The sequence below is a fragment of the Harpia harpyja genome, chromosome Z (genome assembly GCF_026419915.1).
Source record: "Harpia harpyja isolate bHarHar1 chromosome Z, bHarHar1 primary haplotype, whole genome shotgun sequence".
NCBI lineage: Eukaryota > Metazoa > Chordata > Aves > Accipitriformes > Accipitridae > Harpia > Harpia harpyja.
The window spans coordinates 31,476,724-31,490,931 of record NC_068969.1 but is presented as its reverse complement, the minus strand read 5'-3'; the positions used below and the strand labels follow the sequence as shown (position 1 = coordinate 31,490,931).

The 14,208-nt window shown below is 40.6% G+C and overlaps 1 protein-coding gene and 1 long non-coding RNA gene across 3 annotated transcripts in view; one reads left to right on the top strand and one right to left on the bottom strand.

Annotated features, from left to right (window-relative positions):
• Positions 1-12,462, bottom strand: part of MEF2C (myocyte enhancer factor 2C) — a 141,669-nt gene extending 129,207 nt beyond the window's left edge. For both annotated transcript variants that reach the window (XM_052775577.1, XM_052775580.1), the window contains exons 1-2: positions 12,268-12,462; positions 1,828-1,926 (exon numbers count right to left, since the gene is read on the bottom strand). The gene's annotated coding sequence lies outside the window, so the exon portion shown is untranslated. The remainder of the gene's footprint in view (positions 1-1,827; positions 1,927-12,267) is intronic.
• On the top strand, positions 12,454-13,780 carry LOC128136298 (uncharacterized). Its single transcript, XR_008233323.1, has 2 exons — positions 12,454-13,166; positions 13,555-13,780. It is a non-coding gene; the product is annotated as an uncharacterized LOC128136298 (long non-coding RNA).
• The last annotated feature ends 428 nt before the right edge of the window (positions 13,781-14,208 follow it).

The window sequence follows — 14,208 nt, the reverse complement described above, 5'->3', positions numbered from 1 at the left end:
AGCAGTAAAGAAATACAGAACAGTGACACGGGTTGTACCCTTGCTATGCCGCTTCTGCAGAGAGTTTTCGCCTCCCAGGACGGCACACAACTATCCAGTAATATTCAGATTTTCTTAGTGGCAAAACCAGAAAACCGTTAAGACTTCGCACTTCTGCACTCCAATAGAAAATGACTGTCGTCTGCATTATTTTGCGCAGGATACATTAAGTTTTCAGGTTTCTGGCTAGTTGGTAACACAGCCCTTCAGCTGGCAAAGCAGAACACGAGCACCGTCGTATCTTGAAAGTAATTATTAGGGTAGGCAAGTATTTCAGAAAATAAAAGTACACAGCAGCTTAGCAGATCTGCTACACCTCTGTGTGGGCACTTGTGGCCTAATCTTTAAATAGTGGTGACCTTCACATACTGGAGTACCTTAAAGCCATGCCAAGTTTTTGTCACGAGCACAATTCATCAAATTCATGTAAAGGACACCTCAATTTTTAAAACAGAGTTCAGATGCTAGATGGACAAACAGATATACGGGGAGGGATCAGGCTTTCTCACTAATCTCAGGGTTAGATCAGGCATGGATTTAGGCAGTATCTTTTGAAGTGTTTAGGATTTTTCTCTCTCTTTTGCTGCATTTAATTTTAAAATCTGGAATAATTTCAAACAGTGAAAAACCTTTGTTCTGGTGTCTGTACTTGTACTGATGCTCCACAAATGCACCCTTTTCAAATTTCTGGCATGAGACTCAGATCTACTCTTTTTTGCTGTCCACAGGTCATGTGCAGGTCTGCTGACAAAATTATTTTTTTCTTAATCCACCACCTGAGGCATGCAAAGTTTTAAACAATGAGACATCAGTCAAAGTGTAATAATTATAAAATCAGTTCTCCGAAGTTTTATCAAAGAGTGAAGTGTGTATCCAAGTATCTCTTTTCCTCACAAGTGTGATTATCTCAAGGTAACATTTCCTTTGAAGGTGATTATCAAAGTCTGTTTTTGTTCTTTTGTGGATGCAGAACATATCTTTCCCTTAGGAGGAATGAGATTGCCAGCTTACATCTTTTAATGGTGTTTAAACTGAAAAGCAGCAAGGTTACTATGAAATGATCCACCTCCTTTGCATCTTAACCCTGGGGTGGCTTGGTTTCTATTTTCTGTTTAAAGTTCTGCTCAACCCCACTCCACTCCACGCCTCGCTCTCTTCCACCACCTCCCTATTTGTAAGAGCAACACAGTATAACACTTCTTCCCATGTCTGGCTGCTTTTAAACTTGGCCCACGCTGGGTGCAGTGCTTGAAGTGAGCTTTACAAAATTATTTTAAAGTGAGCTGGGGCGGTTGCCACAGCAACCCACCCTGAGAGAAATCAAGGCTATAGATTAATCTACCTCACAAGATTATTCAACAGTACTGTATTTGTTCTTCATTCATTCAGAATATTCCCTCAATCCATATGCTTTTATAATGAACAAAAGATGTAAACTCAGATAATTTCAAAGATAATAGGATATATATTCCAGGAGCACAATTTAAATGCTTTGTAAAGCACTGCAAAGAGCTGAAATGTACATGATTCTTTGCAAAATCATTTAATTGCAAAAAAATATTTGCAAGGTAGGCACAGCTGACATACGAACTTTAAATAAAATTGCATGCCATTACTAAAATGGTGTTATACACATCAAGCAATGATTACAGAAAGCCTTTCTCACAGGTGTACCTGTAAGTACATAATACAGCAGAGCTTGCTCTCCAGGCTTTGCTTTTAACATTAAATCTGAAAACAATAAATAGTACTTTGTAATATTAAATGCAATAAATATTAAACACTCACCACATACACCCTCTTTATTGTCAAAATCATCCGCCTCCAATGCTTTACTTAATCTTTCCCATAGTAGTTACTTCACAGTTTACAATTCTTGTTCGGCACCTTAGATGTTTAAAAGCACAAAAGTAGCGTATTATTAAAATGCAAACCTATAGTACTTAAAATATATTTAAAGAGATTTATGAAACAATTTCTATAAAAAGAGTCTTCACTGATGTGCACTTAGGCCTAAGAGAAATATCACGTGTAAGTAACTTGACATTTTCGGAAGCTGTAATAAACTCCATCTGAATCCTACCTTAGGGATGCTGCGCTATCAATAAAATTACAAAACTATTGATCTTGGACTGTACTCATCCTCCAATCGGTACTTAGGAAATTATTTATGCTTTTACGCGCATTTTGGAAAACACGGCTCTCTCATTGTTTAATAAATGCCAATTTAGGACTGCGGGCCAAACGCTGAAACGCTAAAGCTTGGCACACGAATTTCTTCCTTCTTTCAAGGGCAGATGTGTGCTGTGCCCCCGCCCAGGGACGCATCTCCTCGGGTCTGCCCCGGGGAAAGCAACACCGGCTAACACCGGCAGAACCTTTTTTACCCCAAACGCCCGTTTTTTCTGCGCAACCTGTGGCTGTGGCCAGGAGGCCCCCCCACAGAGACCCGCCTCCGGCCTCTGCCCCGACCCCTCGCACCCCGCACCCCCCCGCCAGCACCTCCCCGAGCTTCGGGCTTCCATTCGATTATTTACTTCTTTATTTCTAGGGGCCGGGCTGGGCGCGGGTGGCTCCGCGGCAGCAGGTACCCACACCGGCCGCCATCTCCTCAGGCAGCGCGGCCCAACGCCCCCCCCCGCCCCCGCGCGGCCACCTCCTCACACCCCGCCGGTGGCGGCGGCGGCCTCCGGCCCCGGCCCCGGGGGAGGTAAGCTGCCCCGGGTGTGCGGAGGCCGGCCGACGGGGGCCCCGGGGGGGGAGCTCCGGTGGTACCGGGGTGCTGCTGCTGCAGCCGCCGCCGCCTCCTCCTCCTCTTCTTCTTCCTCCACGTTTCCGCGGGAAGGCGCTGAGGCGGGCGCGGGGTTGGTGTAATTTGGGCCGGGCGCCGGCTAACGCGAGGGCGGGTGGTCCCGGGGAGGGAGGTGAAGCGGTGGCGGTCCCGCTGCTCCTGAGGCGGTGGCGACTTAAAACGGGACGGCACTAGCCAAGGGGTGGGCAGTCCCGGCCAAAAGGCTGGGAAGCCAGCGGTAGCCTGAGCCCCAGCCCCGCGTTTCTCCTCAGTGCCGTGCCCCCCCCCCCCCCCCCAAGTCTTTCACAGCCTTTGCCCCCACCTCTCCGACCTATGGAGTAAATGAGCGTTACTGCTTTGGGAGGCTGAAGTACAGGTCCCCAGAGTCCCTGCGGTGCCAGCAGGGTGTAAATTTGGGTGTAAATCGTGGTGACCCAAGGGCCAGGCGGAGCGGGGGGAGGTAGGTAGGCTGCTGCTGGCCACCGGCCCCCCGGGGCTGGGTGGCGGGGAGCCCTGGGGGTCTGCAGGGAGGGCTGCCAGGCTGCGGAGGTGTAGCACCGAGCGGGGCCCGGGCCGGTGAAGTTGAAGCAGCGCATGGCCGCTGCTGGGAAGGGGACAGGCGGGAGGCTGCTGGGCGTCGAGCAGGCCAGGCCCGAGCAAGAGTTGGGGCCGTGGCGCGAGTCAGGCACGGGGGGGGGGTAGCCACCCCTGGAAAGATAGCATAAATTGTGTTTCTGGGCTCGATGGAGAGCTTGGAGGTCAACTAATCCGGGGCATTATCTGCTAACTTTCCAGGCTTTTGGAAAGCTGTTTTTTTCAACACTTCCTTTTTTAAAAAAGTGGGATTTTTTTTCGTGCTCCCTTGCTGATATTTTCAAGGGCCTTTGCAGGGGAAGAGACTGATTGTAGAGGGAAACAGGCTGCCAAATGCACTAAGTCAACAATGAAAAGGGGGTTTGTTTGTTTTGCTCAATTGATCCAGTTCTAGTAATCTGAAGCGTTTCATTGTTACAAAAGGCAGTTTCTGAAACTGTAGTTTGCAAGGGGATATTGTCCTTTAAATATCCCATAAACAGTTGTCCAAAGATTATTTTTATCTAAGAATTTTTTTACTGTAATGTCTGTTTTGTTTCTTTTTTAACTGTTTAAAGCTAGAGATAGGAGGTAACTTCTTTGTAGATAAATATGTTTTCTGTCAAAGATTAGGTATTACTAAAATTGTCCTAAAAGTGTAAAAATCATATTTATTACTTTGTGAATGACAGCACAGACTAATATGAGAATCAGATCTGGACCTAGTGATAACCACTCCTTTTGTTTGCCGCACATGCTTTTTAGAAATAGGCTAATACTTAAGGTCTGTCATTTGTTTGAAAATGAGGCTGAATTTGCATCTGAAGGCGTTAACAGCTATAGAAATGTTGAATCTCATGTTTGGCGTGGAGCGGGGATGCTGTGGAGCTCATGCACTGCGTCCAAAGTGCCCTGAAGTCTGTTGAAATCCAATGCACTCTGATAGGTTTCAGATGGGACCCTAAAATGGAAGCTCGGCCCTATGCCAGTGGCCACCCAGATCCTATTCCTGCCTCAAAATGAATCTTTGAATATGCTGTAACTCCAGTTCCTGTACTGGCCACTGTCTCTCTGTAAGGTATTCAAATGTCCTCATCATCCTATGACAACATTCCACCAAATGTATATAGTTTATATATACACATATGTATTTTAGGGGGACAACACTTGTAGTCAATAATGGAGTGTAACTAAAGGAAGAATTTAACCTACTAACCTTTTGCCCGTTGAGATTTAGGGACTCCAAAAATGTGAGTCTAGACTTGCATGGAAGAAATGTATCAAGGGTTTTGAAGTTCTTCAGTGCTAGTCAGAAATTGGCAAGCAAAACTTTAGTCTCAGTCAAACTCAAAAGCTCAGTAACTAGTTTCAATTCTGCATCCCCCCCCCATCTCTTCTGACATAAAGTTAATTAGGTGAAATTTCAAGCTAAATGGGCTTTTTCCTATGCAAAAATATAAAAATAGATCAAAAATGAACTTAGAGTGGAAATTTGGAATCAATTCCCCATCTTAATAGGGTTTAAGTACAGGAATGTATTTGAAGAATAATTTTGGAAATGTTGTCATTTTCATGAACTGCTGTTCATCAATCTGATTATTCTGCATCTTCATATGCCTCGGAAACATTAGACTTTTTTAAAAAAAGCAAGGCATTTGGTGGAAGTGTAATTTATCATATGGTTTAATACAACTGTGATTAAAGTCTACCTAGATTACCAAACAGCTTTCACCCAAGAAATACATTATCTTTGCTATTCAGCTTGGTGGCTAATAGAGAAGAGCATGCTAGAGGGAGGTGTGCTTTGCTTTGGTGACTCTTTGTTATGAAGGGCCTATGTCCAAAGAGAGACTATATCAGAGCAGCCGTGGGGCCGCTTGAATTTACAGAAGGGATCAGGTAGGTTCCTGCCAACTGCAAAGTACAGCGCTGGGAGTCCCTGTCTTTAAAATCTTTTATCCATCTTCCAATATCTCGCACAACCTGTAGAGTTGATGCAGAGGAAGATAACTTTGAATTTCATTGTTAATTTATGCAGCTGTAGAAGGTTTAAACCTCTTCACCATTAGCTGGTCATTTCAAAAGAATTTTCTGCTAGGGCAGTTCCCCCTACTTCCCTCCAAGAAGAAAGGCTCCTAGAAATGAAGTTTCAGAACTAGCATTTTAAGTACGGACCACCTTTCTCATTCCTGCTACCACATTTCTTTGTCCATGTGATTGCCCCCAGCTGAATAAAGAGAATCTCAGGTGATCCCCTTTCATTTTGGGAAAGGCTGGGTGGGGGAAGGATTTTTTTAGACCGTGCATTCCTTCTCTTTTCCTGAAATGGAATTGCCCGACTAAGGTATTGTGATATTTTCAGATATTTTGCCAAAAAACACACAACCCAAAACAAAAAATATGATTGCTCCCCCTTGCTAATTGTGTGACACTCAAGCGTTTGTCTGTCTTGCACTGCATGATGATGGGATACAGAAGCAGACAGCCATAGATGGCCAGAAAAGGCTTAATTAAGTATTCTGCAGCTGCTACAAATTAGATCAGCATCTGCATCTGTGTAGACAATGAAATTCATGGTAATTTTGAGGGCCAAGCAAAGTAGAGATTTGTTTTGGATAGACCCCTAGCCACAATTCAAATAAAATTCAAATCAAACGTGTCCTAAGGGTAGAAAAACGTTGGTCAACTGAGGCTGAAGACCATAGTGCTGAAGTTCCACTATGGTTCCCCATCCTGGCTACAGATATAAATTCCAACGTACCACATGAAAGGCTGCTGTTATGATATTCCTAACTAGAAAAGGAAATGCCGTTTTTTTGGGGGGGGGGAAGTTGGTTTTTTTTTTTTTTTTGAGAAACCCACTTCTCAGGAGTTTTCCAAACTAGACTTTGAGATATATTTTAGATAAGCACCCAGCTTTTTGGCTGTTTCTCTGACAATTTGCCTCTATTTCAAATATCACTTTCTGGAACCAAAGTTGGAGTAAATGATATGCAAATTTTAAAGGTCAATCATCCTGCCTGTTGTAACAGAGTATGCTGTATGATATTTGCAGCATAAATTGAGTACAGAATACAATAGCAATAGATAGTACTTGAGGGGATAAAGGTATTGTTGGCAAACTGTTTTATACGGATATGCTTGCATGCAGATATCAAGAAGTAATAGGTTATTCTCTGGACATTTTGAGAAAATGCACTGTTTTCAAGTGTTTGTGAACTCTTCAGTACCAAATTCTTGTTTTTGCTTTGCACTTGAAGAGCTCCAAACACAAGTGTTGATCCATAAATGTGTCTTCTAAGTGCTGCTGTAATACTAATATTTCTGTTATCAAAACAATAATTAATTTAAAACTTTTATTAGACATTTTAGAGAGGCCTTCTGAAGGCTGATAGCTCTTGTTGATAAGTGAAGAAGACTTTGTAACCTCTGTGGCCATAAAATGTAATTGCACAATAGTTGGGTCAGCTTTTAGATGTGCTTGTGCTACTTTTGTTCGTCTATATTAAAACTTCCATGAGCCTCCAGCTGTGATGTCATTGGTTATAACTCTTCCCATGGAAGCACTTTAAAAAGTTGATATTACCAAGGTTAAAAGGAAACTAAGCCTCAGAGGTTGTGTTTGGATATATGCTTTGGCTTAGATGTATTTCTTCTGAAGTTACTGTTGCTGTCGTATGGTCTAGTTGGAGCATCTTTGCACAGCTCCTGTGTGATATGGACAGATTTAAGTTCCCATTTCTGGTCTGTTACGTTCTGCAAGCCTGCACCAATCAGACCAGCAAGATCTGCAGACAGCAACGAGTTTACAGACAGCTACACTGACATGGTTAAAGGAGAAGAAACCTGGTTACTAAATCAAAGAAGTTACTGAAATTGAGGGTTGTTATTTTTGTCAGGCAAGTAAGGACCATACAAGGACAACTTTTGTTCTTTTTTTATTAACCAATTAATCTCCAGTCAAATATGTATTGACACCTCTTGAACTGACCCACTAACTATGTCGTTACCCTCTCCATTTTTAAACTCTCAGTAACAAATAAATAAGTTATGGTGACACTAGCATTTGTTTTTACAGTTTAGATCTACAGCAGTCTGAGGGTCTGTGCTCTAAAGCCCCGTTCCACTAGTATCTCTGGACATGACTTAGTTGTCCTCTTGGCCGTGACTCAGATAAAGGAGCAAGGGCTGGAGAACAGGTACATATTTGGAAGGGAGTTAAGAGATTTTCTAGCTCTTAAGTGAGACTGAAGTGTCTTGTGGGGTCTAGATATCAGGTAGGATGAAGATGGGGCAAAAGCCACATGGGCGGAAATAATTTAAGAAGGACTGTCGCCTAATGGCAATAGACAGGTCAAGAATTTCTGGATTAAAGTGAGATTCAATGGGGAGTTACTGCATCCTTTTTGCAGGTTAAACCCAGCAGTTTTGAAACTATAGTTTCTCCCCGGAACAAAGGAGTAAGTGCTTCTTTGCCCTAAGTGGGAGACAGTTCCCTCATATTTCTGAGGAAGAATACAAACCAAAACCTTATTTCAGTGAGGTTGTATGTGTCTAGGATCTCAAGTGCTATCAAAAGCACAGAGGTTGAGGATTGAACGGTTAATGAAGTCAGTTAGTGCAAGGACACATAGTTAAATGGACAGCCGTATTTTTCCAAGGTTAGGAACTGTCTGCTGATATGCAAGTAGATTATTTCACAGTCTATTTTATTTTTTTCAACATTAGTAGACTCTTCATTAATTTTTATAATTATTGCAGACGATATTAGTTTGTTATTACCAAGCATTCTTCTACAATAATTTCAGGCTCAGGAGATGGATTGATACTGGGGAAAGGGCTGTTTGCATACAGTTATATTGGATAGAGACCATCCTGCCACCACTTAAGCAAGCAAAGAAAAAAGAATGAATGCAGCAGATATCTATAGCAAAAACTATAGGAACCATCAATTTTGTATACTGCCGTATCGTTATTGGTATAGCAATAAACAAAAGTAGAGAGAGATGAAAATTATTGGGGGAGAGCTGTTTTTTTTTTTTCTAAACAAAACTCCAGGCAACCCAGATACAGAAAGGTTTGTTTTGCTGAATTAATCGTTAGCAGCTGGGTTTCATACTATTCAGCTTTTAATTTTTTTGCCCTGACAGGTGCCGTCATGTTTCAGGGTACAGTGCATCGGCTACATTAACATTATATTGAACTTCATATGCTGTGAGCACAACTTTTAAGTATATATGTAGAACTAACATTACTATATAGATATCTATATGAACAAAGCAGTAATTGCTGTTTCATTCATTCCGTGTGGTTATTTTACATGCTTCCAGCAAACTAGTATACCTTAGCTTAAATCTAGGTGTTTATCCTTTGTAAGCTGTATTTATTGAACTTGATTTAGAATCCAGTGCCTTTAGAGCTATGCATAGAATGCACTGTTGCTTTTGTCTTTATTGAAAACTTCTCAGGTGCTGCTTTCAGAACTTGCCTCCTAATGCTAGTTGCTTGCAAAGGAACAAAACCTAATTTGACAGTGCAATAAATTGTTAGTACTTTCAACGGAGAAGACAACTCAGTTAACAGTTTGTGTGTCTGTACATTGTGACAAGGGGTATGCTGCAAGGCCTGTCCATGTTACCTTGTTTGTGGTGAACCGTAGAGCGCGACAGCATTTTTGAAATGGGATAGCAGGGAGGAGCGGTGAGCAGTCACGGGGAGTGGTATGGGAATGCCGGGGGTGTCTTCACATGGGCATGGGCCACAGTGGGGTGCAGGGGTGGGGAGCAGCTGCAGAGCAGTCCGTCTGCAGCCACTACAACAGCTCAGGGGTGGTGAAGCCCCCGGGCGAGGCAGCAGCTCCCTGCGTTGCCAGCAGACTGGCAAGGAGGAGAATTCTCCACTGCTTCCTAACGTGCATGTGTTCCTTTGATCTTCAGGGAGGTGGTCTCAGACCAATAACCGATGAGGTTTTGAACAGAAAAATTAATTCATAAAAGTCCATGAAGGGTTATCTATGTTTTGTAGAATAAGATTTTGCTTACTGTACCAAGGGGAAAATAATTATAAATTTAAAGTGTGTATTTACATACTTAAATATATGTACATACACACACAGTTTAAATTTATAATAGAAATATAAAATGGAAAAATTGTGTGTTTTAAATGCTAATATATGAAGCAGTAATTAAGGCAGTTCATCCTATTTTTTCCTCATAATTTTTATCATGCAGTTCATCATCTTATCTAACTTTAAATGCAACTTCATTGCCTTCAGTGGAAAGTGTCCAGTTCTCACCAGCATAAGTGAAGGAAGAAGAAGGCATGATGTGCTTTGAAAATACCATGTAACACTGTATGAAAAGCCTTGAATTAACTTTTGAAGAACGTAACATTGAGTCACTAAACTGTGATTTTTGCCAAAGCTTTGTGGTTAAATCCCATTTTATGTTTACACACACTGTGGAATAACTAATATAGATGTCTTCCTGACACTAAAGCTCGGATTTATTGGAAAAGACAAACATAGCTGAAAGCTGAGCTAGACTGTACCTTTTCAAAATAAAAAAGATAAAAAGATAGTTGCAGAATAACCTGCCCTAGTTTACAAAACAGGCAACAGAGCTCTTAGTTGATGGGGAATAGTTGGTATAGAAATAAATGAGTGTACCAGGCATTTTAGGGCTGATTCTGTTTCTAACTGAAATAGTAGTAAAGTTTCAGCAAATTAAATAAGGTTTTCCTATTTCTTAATCTCTCAGTATTTCATTAATAATAGAAATATTTTAGAATTTCACTTAATGTGCTTAAGCCTGATATTGAGAAAAAAAATGAAACAGAAAGACCAATAAAGGGCACACATTTAAGTTTAATGGTATAAATTATATAGCGTGTAATCTCTACGTTTTGCAACATTAAACCGTCTTTTTCTAGAAAAGTCAAACATTCTGTACTGAAGTTTTATTTTGCAAAATACTCTTTTCCCCAAATGCAGTGAAATACAGTCTAACTTAATTGGAATTCCATGAAATTATCCAGGAGTTTGTCGTGTTAATTACTGTTTCTGAGCCTTTAAAATCAATACAGTAAAATGCTGACGAACTGCCAGTGTACAGAATTAAAGGCTCTAAACCAAAGGCTATATGTTTTTCTTGGTTAGTGTAGCACGTACAACGTCTAGTTAACTCTAGGAACTGCCGTTACTATTTACTGTCTTCGGATTTAACAGTGCTTGGTTTTAATGACTGTTTAGGGGATTTGGTTTCCATACATTACAAATGTTATGCACGAAACAGCAATGTTTTACAGGCATTGCTTAGTTTAAAGGCAGCTCTAGTTTTGGGGGTTTTGTTTTGTTTTATGTTTCATACTTCATCTGAGAAAGTATCTTTCATATTTAGAGGTTTATGCTTTGACTAGTAATGTTTTATTCTACTGGTCTTTTATTCTCACATACAGCAGGATATTCTTGCAGCAAACAAAATTGTGATTGTTTTCATGTAGCACATTCTAGAAACAAAAATAATCTCTGCTGCGCTTTTCCTGTCTCCCAAAATGAAGAAAATGGACAAAGACTAAGGCCTGATCTACCTCTGCTGTGGTCGGAGTTCCCTGTCAATTGTACTCGTCCCACAGCAAGCAGCCTAGCTGAAAAAAATCACAGATCAGAGATGTTTAAAAGGGCCTCAGGTATTATTATTCAGCCTAATCTTAGGCTATCCATTGCTGATAAATCACTTATTTTGACATACGGGGAATATCAACTACAGAAATAGTCTAACTGTATATTGACGTATGATCCCTTTCTTTCTCCCATTAGTGTCTTGTATGGTGTGCGTGTGAGTTGTGAATATGGAATCTGTTTACTCAAAAAGATTCATATGGTCAAGTTTTCTGTCTGTTTACTTGCTTAAATAAATGTTTTCAATTTAACACAACAATTTGTAATGAATACTGTGAAACAAAGTCAAAAGAACAAGTTCTTGAAATAGAAATCATAATAAAAATGCTTTTCTCCCCTCCAAAATATTTATTTTAACATGTGGTCACATTTTCCTACATTTTCACATTAATTGAAATCTTATTGTTCTAGAAAAATAAATCTTTTTTCCCCTTCGTCTAGTTTCCCAGCTCTTACGCAAATTAAAGAATACACATACAGGCATAGTTTGTGGTTTTAAAATAAGGAAAATTGTGTAAATTCATGATATCTTTAAACAGCATCATGCGAAGTGGTGCTCTCATGTAGCCTCTGTTTGGTAATTTACCTTTTCACTTTAGTGAAAGGCAACAGTTTTGTGTGATAATCCTTTGATTACCGAGTCTGGTAAAACGTTCTAAACATTGTTAATTTCACTCCCTTATTTATTACAGAGTAATCGTACGTTGTTGTTCAGAAGGAGTTTCTAAGGCTCTGGAATGTCCGCTGAAGCTCCAAATACTGGGAACAGTCTACAGACAACACATCCTTTCTATTTATTTGGAAATTACTAGGATAACTCATTTATTTTAAAGGAGGCAGATGGGGGGGGGGCACAGAGTACACCCCCGGTGCTGTCTGGCTTCTGGTGTTCCCGTATGTAATCCTCTATGTTCTTTCCATTCAGATTCATAGGAACAGTTTGAAAGAAACTGACTATAAATATCCAGTCACTTTCAAGAAACTTTTCTTGGCAACAGAAGCTAAAATCAAGCACCGTATCAAATAAAATGCGAAGCATGCTACGAAGCTTATCTGCTTTCTCTTGAAGAAAGCTTTGCAAGCGTAGCCACGAGCCTGGAGCTGAATCACGCAGTGCTGCGGCAAGCAGAACAATTCCAAGGACTTAAGAATTATTTTTTTAATCATTTTCTCTATTAAAACTCACCAGTGCCCTTCTTCTGCTTCTCCAGGAAGTTGTACCCGTCAGCACCTGCTGAGGGCTTCGTTGATCAAACCGGCAGGTAAAAAAAATTCCTGTAGAATAAAGCCAGACCAGCTGGCTTTGAAGAGAAACCCCCCAGTTTGGGTTGTGTTTGTCTCACTCACCCTCTCCTCCGCAGCCCCGGGCTTTTTCTCCTTTGGATGTTGACCTGTGGGCTGCGTGATGCGGACGCACAAGTGTCTGGCAGGCCAAGGTGCACCTGCTTCTGTCAGTCCCGAGTAAATTTAGCTGTAAAAGGTATCACTGACAAGCAGGACCTTTGTCAGCACTGGCAAACCAACACAGCATTGCCGTCCCCCTTCAAAGTACTCTGCGAGTTCAAATGGAAAATATCAAATCAGTCGTCTTAGCCAGGAACCGCTTCTTCGAGAAGAAGGAAGGCCAAATTGCTTGCACGTGGCAAAAAACCTTCCTCCTTTACATAGATGTTAAAATTACAGTATTCCAAGAATAATCTCTGAACAAGACGGGGTTTTGTTCTATTAATTGTGGCTGGAAGGAAACTTTTTTTAATGGAAGTACAGCACACACATATTTCAATTCAGGTTATTAAACTGTGTTAAGTATTAAAGTTGATTGCCTTTCTTTTCACTAACTCATTGTGCTTTTTTATCCAAAGAAATATTAGAAGACTAAAGCCTCTCAAATAGGAGGTATTAATCTCATTCCCAAAATTAGAAAGCATGCAGTGTTGAGAGGCTGGATGTCAAAATTACATGTTCGTAGCACTTATGCAGTGGGAATCTAGGAGCCAACCACTTTTAAAATGGGAGCTAAAGTAAATGGAGACTCTTCTGAGAGAAGCAATCAAAACTTGGTGTTCTTATCCTTATTGGATTAAGGTAAGGGTATTTATCATTTGTATCTGCTCCTTGCTTTTTTTTTTCTTCCTGGAAGTGGCTTCTGGTGATTGAAATAGAAAGATGTAATTTGCATCAGTGTTTCTTCTCGCAGAGTTAAAAGAGTCACCAGTGTAGGTTTGCCAGGATTGGTGGCAGCATACCTAGATACTCCATTTTCTGCTTGAAAACTGTCATAAACTCAAACAAATTTAAGGAAAATTTTCAAAAGTGTGTATTTTACTACAATATGCTGTTCAAAAGGAGCAAAATGTTTCTCCTAAGAAAGTGATGGGAAAAATTGTCGGTCAGGAGCTCTTTGTAAAATAAACAAGGTTCCTATTTACTTACTTGTATAAACAACCACTCACCAAGCTGTATGTCTCTGCAGGGGCACCCTTTCAGATAAAAACATGGACCTGATTGGCATCATCCTGTATCCATGGAAACGTTTTAAGTACCTCTCTCTCAATATGTACTTCTCTTATTCAGGGTTTAAAAGCTGAGTACCAAATAAGTAAGTGTTTTTATTTAATAATTATACAGGAGGTACTTTGTGGAAGCTTGCTTCCTCAGGTTTGTATCTGTCATAATAAAGGTCTTATGTTTTCATCATATTTGATAAAATCGTGTTTCATTTAAAGCCTCCTATCAGCTGTCATTCTTAGATTAAAAACAATGTTCAAAAAGTCCTAATGAATAACAATTCTGATATTTTTGATGATCCATTACCGTCTGAAAAACAACAATCATCGTTCATATAACCATCAGGCCTAGGCACTGCTGTAATTGCATTAAACTAGTCCGTTTTTTTCTGTCTTTCTGAAAAAGAAATAGGAAAAAATACTAGGAAGTCAGACTGTTTTCTTTTGCAAACAGCCATACCCACCTATATTGCTGTTTAGTGGGTCACAGAAGTTAAGACCTTGACAATCATCTTGAAACCAAACCAAAACGCTGAAAACAAAGGAGGTGCTTTAGCATGGAAATAAGTCAAATGCAAAATAACAGTTTTCCTATTAAGATGTGTCTGCCCCACTACTTA